This window comes from Triticum urartu, chromosome 7 (assembly GCF_003073215.2).
Source record: "Triticum urartu cultivar G1812 chromosome 7, Tu2.1, whole genome shotgun sequence".
NCBI classification, from domain to species: Eukaryota; Viridiplantae; Streptophyta; class Magnoliopsida; order Poales; family Poaceae; genus Triticum; species Triticum urartu.
In genome coordinates, this window is record NC_053028.1 from 32,315,214 (window position 1) to 32,333,517 (window position 18,304).

Sequence of the window (18,304 nt, forward strand, 5' to 3'; positions counted from 1 at the left end):
TCACTCGGTAAGACTGCCTCGGCTCCGTAGACCAGAAAGAATGGGGTTCTTCCGGTCGATCGATTCGGGGTTGTTCTCAATCCCCAAAGGACTGATGGGAGCTCGTCGACCCATGCACCTGCTGCGTGCTTGAGATCGCGCATCAATCGGGGTTTCGGTCCTTTGAGAATTAGGCCATTTGCCCTTTCTGCTTGTCCATTCGACTGGGGGTGAGCGACCGAAGCATAGTCGACCCGAGTGCCCTGAGAGGCGCAAAAGGCTCTGAACTCGTCGGAGTCGAAGTTTGACCCATTGTCCGTCATGATACTGTGCGGAACTCCATATCTGAATATCAACTCTCTGATGAAACTGATAGTGGTGCAAGCATCGAGGTTCCTGATAGGCTTGGCTTCAATCCATTTGGTGAACTTGTCGACTGCTACCAGCACATGAGTGAAGCCGCTCCTGCCTGTTCTCAGTGGCCCAACCATGTCCAGCCCCCAAACAGCGAAGGGCCAGATGAGTGGAATGGTTTTCAGGGCTGACGTGGGCTTGTGCGGCATATTGGAGTAATACTGACATCCTTCACATTTGTCGACTATCTCTTTAGCCATCTCATTGGCCCTTGGCCAGTAGAACCCCGCTCGGTATGCTTTAGCCACAATGGTCCGAGAGGACGCATGATGAGCACAGGTCCTCGAGTGAATATCGTTAAGGATCATCTGACCTTCTTCTGGTGTGATACACTTCTGGCCGACCCCAGTCGCGCTTTCCCTATACAGCTGTCCCTTTATGACTGTAAAGGCCTTGGATCGACGGACGATCTGTCGAGCCTCTTCCTCGTCTTCTGGAAGTTCTTTCCTTAGGATGTACGCAATGTACGGTTCTATCCAGACGGGAGTGATAACCAGCACTTTCATTATCAGATCGACCACAGCTGGAACTTCAACTTCAGTCGGATCCGTGGCGCTTTTTGGCTGCGGGGCCTCTTCCGTGAAGGGATCCTCCTGGACTGATGGTGTGTGGATGTGCTCCAAAAACACATTGCTGGGAATATCTTCTCTTTTGGAACCTATTTTTGCCAAATCATCAGCTACTTGATTTTTCAGTCGGGGTATGTGATGAAGCTCTAACCCCTCGAATTTCTTCTCCAGCTTTCTCACTGCATTGCAATAACCAGTCATGGCTGGACTTCTGACATCCCATTCCTTCATCACCTGATTAACCACCAAATCTGAGTCGCCATAGACCATGAGGCGACGGACGCCGAGTGAGATGGCCGTGCGCAACCCGTATAGAAGTGCTTCATATTCTGCCTCGTTATTGGAGGAATCAAAATGGATTTGAAGAACATATCTGAGTTTATCTCCTCTGGGGGAGACCAACACCACTCCGGCACCGGAACCACTCAGCATCTTGGAGCCGTCGAAGAACATAGTCCAATGCTCCGAGTGAATCTGAGTCGGCAGCTGCTGTTCAATCCATTCGGCGATGAAATCTGCGATTGCTTGGGACTTGATAGCTTTCTTTGCCTCAAACTTGATATCAAGGGGAAGGAGTTCAATCGCCCATTCCGCCACTCGACCAGTTGCATCCCTGTTATGCAGGATCTCTGATAATGGAGCGTCGCTGACGACTGTAATGGAATGATCAGAGAAGTAGTGAGCAACTTTCTTGGTGGTTATATAAATCCCATATACAAGCTTCTGATAGTGAGGATATCTTTGCTTCGATGGGGTCAGGACTTCGGAAATATAATATACTGGGCGCTGAACTTTGAAGGTTTTCCCTTCTTCTTCCCGCTCGACCGTAAGTACCGTACTGACGACTTGTCCTGTGGCTGCAATGTAAAGCAGCAAAGGCTCTTTGTTGATTGGGGCAGCAAGCACTGGCTGGGTGGAGAGCAGAGCTTTGAGCTCTGCAAACCCTGCATCAGCTTCGGGAGTCCACTCGAACTTGTCTGACTTCTTCATCAATCGGTAAAGAGGTAATGCCTTTTCACCGAGACGAGATATGAATCGACTTAGGGCGGCCAAACAACCAGTAAGCTTCTGGACGTCGTGCACTCGCACAGGGCTTTTCATTCGGAGTATAGTGCCAACTTTTTCTGGATTGGCGTCGATTCCCCGTTCGGAAACGAGAAAAGCGAGTAACTTTCCGCCAGGGACTCCGAATGTACATTTTGATGGATTAAGCTTGATATCATACCTCCTGAGGTTGGCAAAGGTTTTAGCAAGGTCAGTCAGCAGGTCGGAACCCTTCCGTGACTTGACCATAATATCATCCATGTATGCTTCCACGTTCCGACTGATTTGAGTGAGTAAACACTTCTGAATCATCCTCATGAATGTGGCTCCGGCATTCTTAAGGCCGAACGGCATGGTAACATAACAGAAGCACCCGAATGGAGTGATGAAAGCTGTCTTGATCTCGTCAGGTCCATACAGACGGATCTGATGGTACCCGGAATAGGCGTCTAAGAAAGACAGTCGCTCACATCCCGCAGTCGAGTCAACTATCTGGTTGATGCGGGGGAGAGGAAAATGATCTTTCGGGCAAGCCCGATTGATATGTTTAAATTCAATGCACATGCGAAGTGACATGTCCTTTTCGGGGACCATGACAACGTTGGCGAGCCACTCAGAGTGGTAGATTTCCCGGATAAACTCTGCTGCTAAGAGCCGAGCCACCTCTTCGCCAATAGCTTTTCTCTTTTGGATGGCGGACCGTCGAAGATGTTCCTTGATAGGTTTTACTTTTGAGTCGACTCTCAGGCGATGCTCAACCAACTCCCTGGGAACACCAGGCATGTCGGAAGGCTTCCATGCGAAGATGTCCCAGTTCTCACGGAGGAACTGGACGAGCGCTTCTTCCTATTTGGAGTCAAGTGTTGTAGAGATATGAGTCGGGGCGGCGCTGGGGTCGGTCGGGTGGATGTGAGCTGTCTTCGTGTCGCCAGTTGACTGGAAAGCTGACTCTGTAGCGGGCTTCTTCGCTCGCAACAGATCACTCGGGTCTGCAGTCTTCTGGTATTCCTGCAACTCCACCACTGCCATCTGTGCGTCGGCGATCTTCGAACCCTTCTGAAAACATTCTTCCGCTTTCTTCCGATTGCCCGTAATGGTGATCACACCTTTGGGGCCAGGCATCTTCAATTTGAGATACACGTAACATGGTCGGGCCATGAAGCATGCATAAGCCGGCCTTCCCAAAATAGTGTGATAGGCACTCTGGAAGTCTACAACTTCAAATGTCAACTTTTCTTTGCGGTAATTCTTGGAATCACCGAAAACCACATCAAGAGCAATCTGGCCGAGTGATTCAGCCTTCTTCCCAGGAATGACTCCATGGAAGCTCATGTTGCTGGCACTGAGTCTGGACATCGGAATGCCCATCCCCTTCAACGTCTCGGCGTATAATATGTTCAAACCACTGCCACCATCCATCAGGACTTTGGTCAGTCGAGTGCCTTCAACAACTGGGTCGACCACCAAAGCTTGCCTCCCAGGGGTGGTGATGTGTGTTGGGTGGTCGGACTGGTCGAATGTTATGGCAGTCTGAGACCATTTCAGGTAACTAGGTGTCGCCGGAGCGACCATATTCACCTCTCGGTTAATAACTTTCAGTCAACTTTTGCTCTCAACATCAGCAAAAATCATCAGGGTGGAATTGACTTGAGGGTATCTGTCATCACTGTCCTCTTTGTCCTCGACCTTGTCTGACTCCTTTTCCTTTCCCTTGGGCTGCTTACCCTGGAACTGCTGGATCAAGAGTCGACACTGCCGAGTGGTATATTTCGGGTAAATAAAATTACCCTCTTCATCTTTCTTCATGTGGACAAGACACGGTAAGTCCAACACATCATTTCCCTCCTGGTCTTTAACCTTTTTGGGGTTCCAAGGTCCTTTAGGTTTCCCTTTAGACTTTCCTTGGGCTAAAGCTAAAGCTTCCCCGGGGGCCGCTGGTTCGGCCTTCCGCTTCTGCTTCCGATTGGAATTGCCTCCGGTTTCTTGGGTGACTGACTTGAGCTTGCCACTTCTGAGTCGATCCTCGTCTTCACCATTAGCGTACTTGGTGGCAATCTCCATCATCCGATTCAGGGACATGTCTCCGGTTCGACCGAATTTCAAATTTAGCTCTCTGTACTTGACGCCTTCATTGAAGGCACAAACTGCTTGGTGGTCAGGCACATTTTCCACTGAGTGATGTAACGTGATCCATCTCTGGATGTAATCCCTCAAAGTTTCATCCGGCTTCTGCACACAAGACCGCAGTTCCATCAGTCCTACTGGTCGCTTGCATGTGCCCTCAAATGTGGTGACGAACACTCGGGAGAGATCTTCCCAAGTGTAAATGCTGCTAGGTGCTAACTGGTTTAGCCACGCTCTGGCCGAGCCCTCCAACATGAGAGGCAGGTGCTTCATGGCCACTTCATCATTGTCGCCGCCAATCTGGACGGCCACTCGGTAGTCCTCAAGCCAAGTATCAGGCTTGGACTCGCCAGTGAACTTACTGACTCCAGTCGCCGACCTGAAATTGAGAGGAATCACAGCAGCCCTGATGGCTCTACTAAAGCACTCTGGCCCCGAAACATGTACTCTGCTGCTGGCAGGCGCATCTCTGTCATGGCCTTCTCGGTGAGCTCTGTTCCTGTCGACCAGACCCTGGACGAGGATGGATCTCGTGTCAAAGCCTGGCCCTCTGGGGTCGACTGGAATCCTTCGCCCACCACTATGAGGGCGCTTGTCATCCTGCTGGCGAGGCACATACGACCCGCTCCTCGGGGGAGGCGTGGGCACTCGGCGTCGACCATCACGATCGACTCGGTGATCATACTGCTCATGGTTTCCATACTGGTCGCGCCGGTCCCCGCGTCCCTCACGCCTCGGGGGTGATCTCGGGCTGTGAGCCGACTGGACTGTGTCCGCGGCAACGGATCTGCTGTGGATTCTGTTCCGTGACTGAGAAACAGCGGAATTCTGATCTCCTGCTGCCCGGAGTAACACTCTGATCTGCAGCAAGCCTCTGCCAGCCTCCGACTGGGAAGGCTGAATCGACTCCGCTATACGGGCCGCAGCTGCTAAATTCTGAATTGGAGTCCGATATACCTGCGGGGGCGGGAAGAGCTGACGTCGACTAGATTCGGGAACCCGTTGTCGCGCCCGCTCGTCGAGTGCTCACTGGAGGTTCTCCAGTCGAGTGTGCTCGGCCAAGTTTGCCAGGCACGCGTCCTCCAAGGCGCGAGCCTCGGGGGTTTCTCCAACGATAGGAGTGTGCAGCGCATCCATGTTCCGGCGGCGAAGTTCTTCTCTCTGCAGTGACGTGAGAGGCTCGGGAAGATACTCCTCATGGGGATGCGACGGGTTGCCTCCTCCTGCGTCTCCGTCGGTGCGGGTAAAATCAGGGGGACTGGGCGGTCCATCGACCATCAGAACCTCCGCCGCCGGATCGTTGTTGTCCCACTCGGATGCGGTCTCTTCGGAGCCAGTCGAACAGGCCGTAGAGGGATCCGTCGGGATTGATCGCCGCGACTTGAGGGATGGCCGACTGACGGGCCACCGCGTGTCTCACCCACCGCTGAAGTCTCGACCGACCGGAGCGCTTGCGCCGGCGGGAAACGGGGAGGGAGGACAGCACAGGAGCCGACCGGTAAGGGGTCGACAGTTGCCGCAGGAGAACGCCGCGGACGCACGCGCGAAAGTGCGTTGCCCCGCGGACAGGGAGTGCGTCCACGTCGAGCGGAGCCTCCTGAAGCCAGGCGGAGTCGTCGGCGATGAACGTGAGCGCCGAGACGGATCTCGCGGCCCTCCACCAAAACTCCGTCGAAAACCATGATGATTCGGGTCGGAAAAGATCGCAACTCCTCCAATAAAACGCTAAAACACCTGCCCCACGATGGGCGCCAACTGTCGTGGTCCTAACTCTGACAGTAATGTAGGGGGGTAAGTATGGAGAGGTGAGGTCTTAGCTATGGAGAGGTTGTAAGGACGCAAGGTTTACGAGTTCAGGTCCTTCTCGGAGGAAGTAAAAGTCCTACGTCTCGGAGCCCGGAGACGGTCGACTGGATTATGTGTGTATGAGTTACAGAGGTGCGAACCCTTATCTCGCAGGAGGGGGGTGGCTTATATAGAGTGCGCCAGGATCCCGGCCAGCCCCCGTTACGAAGGGTTCAATGTACATTAAGGCAGGGCGCTACTGGTAACGCTAGTAATAAAGTGTTATGATTACCATAAAAACTACTTAATGACCGGCCGTTAGTGTGCGGGGCGCCTTTAGGTCTCCTGGCCGTCGAGTGGTTGGGTCTTGGTCGAGTGATTGCTTCTTGGTCGAGTGTCTTCGAATCTGTCGAGTGGGACACATTCAAGTCGATTGAAAGGTGATTTCTTTCAGAGATGTCCTTGGATAGGACAGTTAGGGCAGGTCCATAACCCTACCCTAAATTCATAGCTTCGTCAATAACAGACACTAAACTTTTACATGCGTGATTATGGGCCTACCCATTTAGAGCGTCCTTGAGGCGAGACTTTCTTGTGTCTCGCTGTGGGTGAGACACAACCGTGCCCAAATGGCCTGTCTAAACACGTGGCTAGACCTGTATTGTATAACTTTCTTTGTGTAATTCTTGCATTTATTTATTTAGTAATAAAGTGCAGGCTTTTTTAGGAGACTCGACTCAACACGAACATAAATCACATAAACAGGTCTTCTTTTGTCTTTTAATATGATGCATGCTTTCTACCTCAAAGTAAAGCATATGCGATTATTTTAATTGTCGTATAGATGACATTTTTAGGAAAATAAATTAAAATATGGATATGGTATATATTATGAGTTTTAGCACATTTATAAGCTAATACCGAAAAATATTCTATTTATCATCCAATTTAAACATGTTAATTTAAGTCGTTATATAGGTTGGCCAACAGAACTTATATAGTAGTTTGAAATATCACTCTTCACAAGTTGAGAGGCAGTAAAAAATGAATTTAAATGCAGCTCTACTGCGTTGTTCAAAGAAAAAAAAAAGAATAGTTGGAGGGAGGGACCATTCGTGCTCTACATGAAGAATCTGTTTCTACCATTCTACTAGGATAGTGGATTTTGCAAATGCGAGGGTGGCCTTAGTTGAAAGTGACTATAAATAAGTTTATAGTTCTATCCATTTTTATCTTTTTTTATTTGTGGCTATGACCGACCATTTTTCCCACACACAAAAGACTGGCCATTATTTTTTACGGTAAGCATGTGTTTATGGAGAGTGTGGAGATCTACTGGTTGTGTTTGATCGTATGCGCATGCTCGTCAGCGCACCGTGGTTGAGTAGCCCGATCATGTCCACGGAGAACCTCTCGACGGCCTCATGCAGGGGGAAGTAGCCTTGCTTGTTCACGCAGTTTGGGTTTTCGCGGACGCCATCGACCTCGAGCTCGGGCGCCTTGCCCTCCAGCATGACCTTGGCGCACCGCATGGCGTCCTAGATGATGATCTGGTTGAGTGCCTCCGGGATGACGATGAGGCCCCAGGCGATGTTGCTCGAGTGGCGGGCGTACAGGTTGAGGAATCGTCGGACATCATCCTTCTCCAGGATGGACCACAGGTTGGGCATGGTCTGCTCGTACAAGGCGTGCCTCACGTCCTCGGGAGTGCAGTCCGGGCTTAGTGGGCCCAGCTCGCTAGGCGACAAGTAGATAACACTGGAATAAAAAGAGGTTGCGCTAGTACCATGGTTCGAACCCAAGACCAGCTGCTTGAGAGCATATGACTCTAATCAGTTTGGCTAGTTGTAACGCCCACGATGCGGCTATATCTCCCACGTGTCGAAGCATGACTTAGAGGCATAACTGTATTGTAAGCAATGTCGCAAGTGGGGTAATCTTCACACAATCCATGTAATAAATAAGGAAAAGAGGTACATAGTTGGCTTACACTCGCCACGTCACACAATAGCATAAATATCATTACATTCATCCTGATACAAACAAGGTCCGACTACGGAACCAAAATAGAGAACAACCCCAAATGCAACAAAGTCGTCGATCGCCCCAACTGGGCACCACTACTGATCGTCTGAAAAAGAAACGTTATATCGTCCTGAGTCCTCATCGAACTCCCACTTGAGCTCAGTCGAATCTCCTGGAGCGGTATCATCGGTCCCTGCATCTGGTTTTGGAAGTAATCTGTGAGTCACGGGGACTCAGCAATCTCACACCCTCGCGATCAAGACTATTTAAGCTTATAGGAAGGGTAAAAGGTATGAGGTGGACCTGCAGCAAGCACTAGCATATATGGTGGCTAACATATGCAAAAGAGAGCGAGAAGAGAAGGCAAAGGCACGGTCGATAAACTATAATCAAGAAGTGATCCTAAATCAACCTACGTTCAAGCATAACACGAGACTGTGTTCTCTTCCCGGACTCCGCCGAAAAGAGACCATCACGGCCACACACTCCGTTGATTCATTTTAATTAAGTTAAGTTTAAGGTTATCTACAACCGGACATTAACAAATTCTCATCTGCCCATAACCGTGGGCACGGCTTTCGAAAGTTCAAAACCCTGCAGGGGTGTCCCAACTTAGCCCATCACAAGCTCTCACGGTCAACGAAGGATATTCCTTCTCCCAAGACAATCCGATCAAACTCGGAATCCCGGTTACAAGACATCTCGACAATGGTAAAACTAAACCAGCAAAGCCGCCCGAATGTGCCGACAAATCCCGATAGGAGCTGCACATATCTCGTTCTCAGGGCACACTCATATGAGACATCTTACGAGTAAAACCAACCCTCAAGTTGCCCCGAGGTGGCCCCGCACTCTACTCGGTTTGGACCAACACTCAGAGGAGCACTGGCCCGGGGGGTTTAAAATAAAGATGACCCTTGGGCTCCGGAAACCCAAGGGAAAAGAAAAGGCTAGGCGTCAAATGGTAAAACCAATGTTGGGCATTACTGGAGGAGTTTTATTCAAGGCGAACTGTCAAGGGGTTTCCATTATAACCCAACCGTGTAAGGAACGCAAAATCAAGGAACATAACACCGGTATGACGGGAACTAAGGCGGCAAGAGTGGAACAAAACACCAGGCATAAGGCCGAGCCTTCCACCCTTTACCAAGTATATAGATGCATTAAAAGAGACAAGATATATATAATGATATCCCAACAATAAACATGTCCCAACAAGGAACAAACTCCAATCTTCACCTGCAACTAGCAACGCTATAAGAGGAGCTGAGCAAAGCGGTAACATAGCCAAACAACGGTTTGCTAGGACAAGGTGGGTTAGAGGTTTGACATGGCAATATGGGAGGCATGATAAGCAAGTGGTAGGTATCGTAGCATAGGCATAGCAAAAGAGCGAGCATCTAGCAAGCAAAGATAGAAGTGATTTCGAGGGTATGGTCATCTTGCCTGCAAAGTTCTCCGAGTTGACATTAGCTTGATCCTCGTAAGCATACTCAACGGGTTCCTCGATCACGTACTTGTCTCCCGGCTCTACCCAAAGCAAGAACATAAGCAAAGGGAGACACAATCAACCACGTGCAATGCACAAGCAACATGATGCAAAGACAAGGCATGATATGCGGGATGTAATATGCAATGCATATGCATGTGGCGGAAAGGAAAGATTGAACCTGGCCTCAACTTGGAAAACCAAGAGTGCCGCTGGAAAGAGGGGTTGATTTCGGTCGAAATCGATATAACGATCACTGGAATCGGATGCACAGTTTGCAAATGGCAAGCAAAACAAATATGGCACCGATCTGCGATTAACAGCACGAAGCCATCTAAATGCATCAATAACGACAAGCTACTGCACTCTAACATAGCAACAAAGCACATGGCAGGGATCCACTAAAGATGCTTGACAAAAGATGAACACTGAGCTACGGCTAATTCACTCAATAGCAGGTTCAAACAAGCATGGCAAAAAAGTAAAAGATATCAGGTTACAGACTTAGTGAAAATAACAACATGTCAGGAATTTAACATCGGGAAGCAATGTTTAGAGCAAGATAAGAACATGCTACAGGAACATATCATGGCAAATCAAAGCATGGCATGAAGCTACTCAAAGCATACAACAAAAGTCCCTTACTGACCATAAGCCAAAAGGGATCAAAAAATACAATGGCAACCATGTGAACATAGCAATTTACGTTAACAGATTCAGACTTAATAGAAAAACTGGAACATGGCAAAACAGATATTAAGTAGGCATATTTACGAGCTCGATGCACTCACCACAAGGCATTGCATGATAAACTAAGCATACACCCAGCAAGTAGACATGGCATAGAAGCTAAACATGGCAAGAGCAACATCATAGCATGCATGGATCAACTACAACAACCTTGGCAAAAATGCTTAACATGTAAACATTCTGCCAGGAACATTTTATAGCAAAAGTAGAGCTCGATTGAGTCAAGTTAGGTTGCTCCGTAATTGCAAACAAAGACATGGATGGATAGAGCACCACAATATCTACAAAATATCCTTACTGATCATGCTCACAAGAGGCATGGATCACTCTGTAGCAGCAAGAATACATGGCATAAAAATATTATCAGGGCAATGACTTAGAAGATTTCTAAGTCCCTGAAATCAGCAACATTATGAGAGCTACTTTGCTTGCTGGTGCTAGTCACCATAATGATCACAAAAATACATGGCATACACCCCTGTAAAGATGACATGGCATACTTCAAATCACATGTAGGGCTCAAGTTCATAGGAGGCACACAACAATCATGACAAAAATGACAAATGTCCACTTATTGATAAGAATCTGAAACTAATATAAACTAGCACTCTTGCAATAGCATTTGGGACATCAATATGAGCTCAAATGAACATGGTGCAATGGAATGAAATGTAGTACTCGTCGAGACGAACAATTTGATATGCTACACGCCCAAAACGGAGTCACGGATGATGAGTTATGGCATGATGAAAATATGCAAAAATTACTGAAACTGGGCAAATTAGGTCAACCGTTAGGATTTCCAGATCTGGATCCGGATCGGGCGGCACAGAAACCGAGGTCGCTAGAATAGTGCTCGCCGGAGACGTCGGCGGCAAGGAGAAGGCCGGCCAGAGCTGGGGAAGGGGGCCGGCGACGGAGGACGGCAAGGAGCGGTGCTCGCCGGTGTCGGGGAAGCGGCGGCGAGGCGCGGCGCGCGTGGAGGCGCCGGGCGGCGGTCGGAGAAGAGGACGCCGGACGGCGGTCGGAGAAGAGGACGCCGGGCGGCGGGCGGCACGCCGGACTTGGCGCGCGGCCGCCGGAGCGGATCGGGGCGGCGCGGGTCGAGGAGGAAGACAGCGGGGCGCGCGGGCGCGAGTGGCGGCGAGGAGATGGGCCGCGGGGGCCGGTTCTGGGCTCTCCGGGCCCGCGGCGGCGGCGGGTCGGCGGCGGTGACGTGTCGGGCTCCGATTGGTCGGTAGCGGCGGCGCGGACGCGTCCGACCCGGACGGACGTGTCCGCCAGCGCGAGGAGAGGGAGAGTCTAGGGTTAGGGTAGAAATGACCTGAAATTTCGGGGAGGAGTGCCTTTTTATAGGTAGGAGGAGCTAGGAGGCTCCAAATGAAGGAAATATGCCCTAGAGGCAATAATAAAGTTATTATTTATTTCCTTATATCATGATAAATGTTTATTATTCATGCTAGAATTGTATTAATCGGAAACATAATACATGTGTGAATACATAGACAAACAAAGTGTCACTAGTATGCCTCTACTTGACTAGCTCGTTAATCAAAGATGGTTATGTTTCCTAACCATGAACAAAGAGTTGTTATTTGATTAACGGGATCACATCATTAAGTGAATGATCTGATTGACATGACTCATTCCATTAGCTTAGCACCCGATCGTTTAGTATGTTGCTATTGCTTTCTTCATAACTTATACATGTTTCTATGACTATGAGATTATGCAACTTCCGTTTACCAGAGGAACACTTTGTGTGCTACCAAACGTCACAACGTAACTGGGTGATTATAAAGGAGCTCTACAGGTGTCTCCAAAGGTATATGTTGGGTTGGCGTATTTCGAGATTAGGATTTGTCACTCCGATTGTCGTAGAGGTATCTCTGGGCCCTCTCGGTAATGCACATCACTTAAGCCTTGCAAGCATTGCAACTAATGAGTTAGTTACGGGATGATGTATTACAGAACGAGTAAAGAGACTTGCCGGTAACGAGATTGAACTAGGTATTGGAATACCGACGATCGAATCTCGGGCAAGTAACATACCGATGACAAAAGGGAACAACGTATGTTGTTATGCGGTCTGACCGATAAAGATCTTCGTAGAATATGTAGGAGCCAATATGAGCATCCAGGTTCCGCTATTGGTTATTGACCATAGACATGTCTCGGTCATGTCTACATTGTTCTCGAACCCGTAGGGTCCGCACGCTTAAGGTTACGATGACAGTCATATTATGAGTTTATGCATTTTGATGTACCGAAGTTTGTTCGGAGTCCCGGATGAGATCACGGACATGACGAGGAGTCTCGAAATGGTCGAGACATAAAGATTGATATATTGGAAGCCTATGTTTGGATATCAGAAGTGTTCCGGGTGAAATCGGGATTTTACCGGAGTACCGGGAGGTTACCGGAACCCCCCGAGAGCTATATGGGCCTTAGTGGGCCTTAGTGGAAAAGAGAAGGGGCAGCCCTAGATGGGCCGCGCGCCCCTCCCCTCCCTTGGTCCGAATAGGACAAGGAGAGGGGGCCGGCCACCCTCTCTCATTTCCCCCCTCCGCGAATCCTATTCCAACTAGGATTGGGGGGGGATCCTACTCCCAGAGGGAGTTGGACTCTCCTGGCGCGCCTCTCCTAGGCCGGCCGCACCACCCCCCTTTAGTCCTTTATATACGGAGGCAGGGGCACCCCAGAGACACACAAGTTGATCCACGTGATCATATTCTTAGCCGTGTGCGGTGCCCCCTTCCACCATAGTCCTCGATAATATTGTAGCGGAGTTTAGGCGAAGCCCTGCTGCAGTAGTACATCAAGATCGTCACCACGCGTCGTGCTGACGGAACTCTTCCCCGACACTTTGCTGGATCGGAGTCCGGGGATCGTCATCGAGCTGAACGTGTGCTAGAACTCGGAGGTGCCGTAGTTTCGGTGCTTGATCGGTCGGGCCGTGGAGACGTACAACTACATCAACCAAACGCTTCCGTTGTCGATCTACAAGGTACGTAGATCATACTCTCCCCTCTTGTTGCTATGCATCACTATGATCTTGCGTGAGCGTAGGAAATTTTTTGAAATTACTACGAAACCCAACACCAAATTGAGCACGGTTTTCGGCCACGCGATTGTAATCGAACGACCTAGATGATGGAGGGGGTTTAGGTGGGTTTTGGGCCACTTTGGAGGGGTGTTGGGCTGCAACACACGAGGCCTTCTCTGTTCCTCGGTTAACCGTTGAACTATCAAACGAAGTCCAAATGGCACGAAACTTGACAGGCGGTCTACCGGTAGTAAACCAAGGCCGATTGGCAAGTCCCGGTCCAATCCGAAAATGTTCAACACCCGCACACGAAAAGAGGTAAAAGGGGACACCGGAGGACATAGGAGCGCCGGAATGTAAAACGGACAACGGGAAAAATGCTCGGATGCATGAGACGAACACGTATGCAAATGCAATGCACATGATCACATGATATGAGATGCATGACAAAGACAAAAACAACACGAAGACAAAAACCCGACAACGAGGAAATATCATAACTTACTGCCGGAAATGGCAAGAGTTGGAATACAAATATGGCAGGTTATATACGGGGTGTTACACTAGTGACCTTTCATGATTACAGTACAGCGCAACACATTAGGAAACTCAAACGCCGATCCGATTTTTTTTAAAAGTTCAAACGCAAAGCATTTTTTTTCAAAAACAAAACATGAATGTTTTATCAAACGGAAACATTTTTCAAAATTGTTAAGAATTTTGAGAAAACTCAAACATTTTTAAACACGCAAACGAATTTTGGAGAAGCGAACATTTTTTAAAAATGGAACATTTTTAAACTACCCAAAAAACTGGACAGGAACATTTTTTCAAAAGCTAGAACATTTTTCAAATTGAAAAAAAAAATTGGAAACACGACCCAAACATTTTTTTAAACATGAAAGCATTGGAATTTGTGAACAAGTTTTGAAAGAACGAACATTTTTTAAATCTTAAGAACAAAGTTTGAAACGGAGAACAAATTTCGAAGCACGAACATAACTTGCATTTTAAGAACAAATTTTGAAACGGACAACAATTTTAAAACATCCTGAACAAATTTGGAAGCATGAATGTTTTTGGAATACGTGAACAAAAATTGAAATCCGGTACATTTTCTGAATTTTTAAAGTTTTGAACTTTTTGTGTAATGAGAACATTTTTTAATTTTGTGAACATTTTTTCGCAACCTGATTTTTTTTGCAAACATGAACGTTTTGGAATTTGTGAAGAATTTTTTAAAGCACAAACATTTTTTGTATCTTGAGAATTTTTTTCAAAATGGAGAACAAAATTTTAAAGCACTGACATTTTTTGAATCTTGAGAGCAAATTCTGAAACGGAGAACAATTTTGAAAAATCCCTAAAAAATTTGGAAGCACGAATTATTTTTGAATACGTGATCAAAAATTGAAATCCGGTACATTTTCTGAATTTCGAAAGTTATGAACTTTTTTGTGTAATGAGAACACTTTTTGAATTTTGATAACATTTTTCGAAAATTGAACGTTTTTTCAGAAACATGAACAAAACTTGAATATTTCGAAAAAAGTTTGAAAAAAGAGAAATAAAGAAAAAGAAATTAAAAACCAAAGAAAGAAAATTTGTTGAAAAGACAAATTAACTTGAAAAGGAAAACTGAAAGAAAACAAAAAAAGTAACAAAAAGAAAAGAAAAAGAACCAGAAAAAGGAAGAAAAAAAGGAAGAGTAAAAAAGAAAAAGGAAAGGAAAAAATAAAAAACCGGTTAAGAAACATTATAGATCGTTCCCAAACGAAGTAAGAACCGGCCGGGAATACATCCCAAAACCGGAACCTGTACATACTCTAAAGATTGGCCGGCCCAAATTGCTCGCTAGTCGCATCTCTGTATGCGACGCGATTTGCGTCAAATAGGTTTTTCCCTAGGTACTGACACTACCCACCGCCGTTCGTTCGTCCTTTCTTTCCTTTTTTCCGATTTTTCCTTTTATTTATATCTCGAAATATTATAAATACATATATTTGAAGATTTAGTTTACATAAATTTTTAAAAGCATTCACGGTGTATTTAAAAGTATAGTGATGCAATATAAAAATGTGTTTTTCAAGATTTTATAAAATGTCTGTGATATTTATAAAGTGTTTACACATTTTAAAATGTGCTCATGATTGTTGGTACATGTTCATGACAATGAAAAATAATTATTGGCGTAATTTGTAGAAAACTTTCATACCATTCAATAAATTGTCCGTGACATTAAAAAATGTTCACACGTTTAAAAATATATGCTTCCTGACATCTTTCGAAGTAGTCATGAAATGTAAAACATTATTTCCGTAATTTTAAAATAAAGTTTATAAAAATGTTTTCACATTAAAGCAACTCTAACACTTAACAAATGTTTGCATGTTTTCAAGAAAATGCTCCATAATATTTTTTTTAAATGTTCATTGTTCATTAGAAATATGTATTCAATGTGCATTTTACAAATGCTAAATGTTTATTTGGAAAAAATGGTAAACATGTAGTATTAAAAAAGATTCAGCGTGTATCCATAAATAGTGGAGCTGTATAAAAAAGCTCAACGCGTGCTAGAAAAATTCAATTCTTTTCTAAAAATATAAAAATGAAAATGAAAATGAGAAAACAAAACCAGATGTACAAAAACCGATAGGGGAAAATACATGAAACGGTTAATTTGTAGAACCAGCTAAAATCATGCGGAAGGTCCTGCGAACCAGTCGGGGCCAGCCCACTTTCAGCGACCTTTATTTAAGTGGTGTGCATTTTTCACTACTTGTTTTCCGAGGAAACTGAAAAAAAACTGTTAAACAAAGGAAAAAAAGGTGAGCATTTCTTTGGTCCGCTTTTCTGTGCCATGCTGCTGCGCACTGCAACTCGACATTTCGTGATTTTCCGTGACGTGACAGAATGGAACGTTAATTTGTTCTCACGAGGCCACGGCAGCTCTGCCTGGGAACAAACAGGAGAAGGAAAAAAGGGCTAAAGCAAACGGAGAGAACTAGGGTGACGTAACAGGAAAAGAAAAAGAATAGAAGAATGAGTAAGGCGTTTTGGTGCCCAGGCTCATCTGCACCCGGTTAGAAAAAAATTCATAAAAAATTCATAAAAAATTCAAAACAAATTCAAAAAATTTCAATAAAATTTGTAGGGTAGACAATTTGATACGTGAGGCCCGCCCCAAATTTCAAGTCATTTAAACATATGAGAAGCTCTCAGCAAAAAAGACAAATCGGACCAAAACAGTACATGAACAGTAAACATTTTTACAGACCCCCGATTTGTCTTTTTTGCTGAGAGCTGCTCGTATGTCCAAATGACTTGAAATTTGGAGCGGGCCTCACGCATCAAAATGTCTATCACACAAATTTTATTTGGAATTTTTTGAATTTTTCTAGTATTTGTTTTGATGTTTTTCGTCGGCGCGGATGCAGATGAGCTTGGGTGCAGAAATGAATTTTCGTAGAAGAATGTCCTGGCCTCCTGGAGGAACCTCGGTTCGCTGGCGATTAAGGCCAACTTCACCGCGCGACTCCATTTTATTCGACCCCATCCGTTTGGAGCAAAACGGACAAACAGGCGATCCAGCGCGCGACGGTCCGGACCCATCTGGTCCGTTTTGTGTCCGGGCTGACCCATTTCGACCGCAAACTTGTGTCGGGTTTGGATCGCGGAGGACAACGAACGGACGCTTCGAACGTCAGCGTCGGGGCCACGTGGCAGACGGTCACCTACCTCCCACCCGCCAACATAAATGCGCACGGGCGGGTGGCTCCACCTGTCATCCGCACAATGAAGAGTCGCCGTCCTTCTTAAATGGGAAGCCGTGGACCGATCGTCGTCCACACTTTCCACTCCGGCCCTCTCTGCCCCCTCAAAACCCTAGCCGTTCCCCGTCGTCGACCTCGCCCGGCCGGCCGCAGCCATGGGCCTTTGAAATTACGGCCGCAAGGGGAAGCACGACCGCGAGGCCGGCTCCTCCTCGGGACGCCGCCGCGGCTCCGTCAAGGAGGAGCCCGCATCACCGCCGCGCTCCTCCATTCGAGCCCCCGTGCCTGCCCCCTTCACTATCGCTCCTAGGGCCGCCGGCGAGCACGACCGGCGGTACCTGGCCGTGGATGTGTGCTGGTGGTACTGGGAGACGAGGACGCCGGTCCCGTGGAGCGACGTGCACCTCCCCAACAACTGGCACCTTCCGCGGACCGGGTCCCCATCCCGCCGGTGCCAGCGAGCGGCCGTGCTCGGCACGATGAGATCGAGCGTCGCCGCCTCCTCCTCCCCAACGACCTATACGACGACGAGAGGTACGCCCCCGACTCCGTCCTGTTGGACACTTGGCTCCAGGACGAGCACGACGTGCGGCGCGCGTCCTACTTCGCCGGCACGGTGTCGGGGCCGCGGCGGCCACGTCGGGAGGTGCGCGGGCGTACGCGGGTGCGCAGCCTGACGCCCACGCCGTCGCCTTCCCCATCTCCGTCGCCACCTCCACCTCCTCGCATGACAGCGGAGGAGGAGGCCCGGCTCATGGTGCGTGTCATGGAGGACTCCGTGCACACGCACGATGAGCGCCAATGGCCGGGCCTCGAGGAGACGATGGCCCTCTCTGCGGCCGGCGACGTCGCCATCCCCGAGCTGCAGATGGTGCCGAAGGAGCAGGTGACGGAGGAGCCGCCGGTGGCCGCCTTTCACCCGGGCCTGGTGGGCCAGTGGTGGAGCTAGTTGTGCACGACGGAGCATATGGCGGCCGCCGTGGGAGGCAACTGGTGCCTCACGCCGCCGCGGTCGCCGGAGCGTGACGCCTCGCCTCGGTAGGAGGTGGTGCAGGCACCGGCCACCTTCCAGCCCGTCGTTCCCGTGCACCGCGGACCGCCGGCCCATCTCTGGACGCCGCCGGACTACGTCGACCTCTGCAGCGACGACGATGACACCGGCGGCCACTGAAGACGGCGACGGCCATGGCCATGGCATGGACGGGCGCGGCAGCAGCGCGCGGGCGGCATTTTTTTATTTTGTTTTTATGTTAATTATGGAACTGGGCGTTTAAGTGCGGCGTGAAACTAGGCCGTTTTGTGGCCG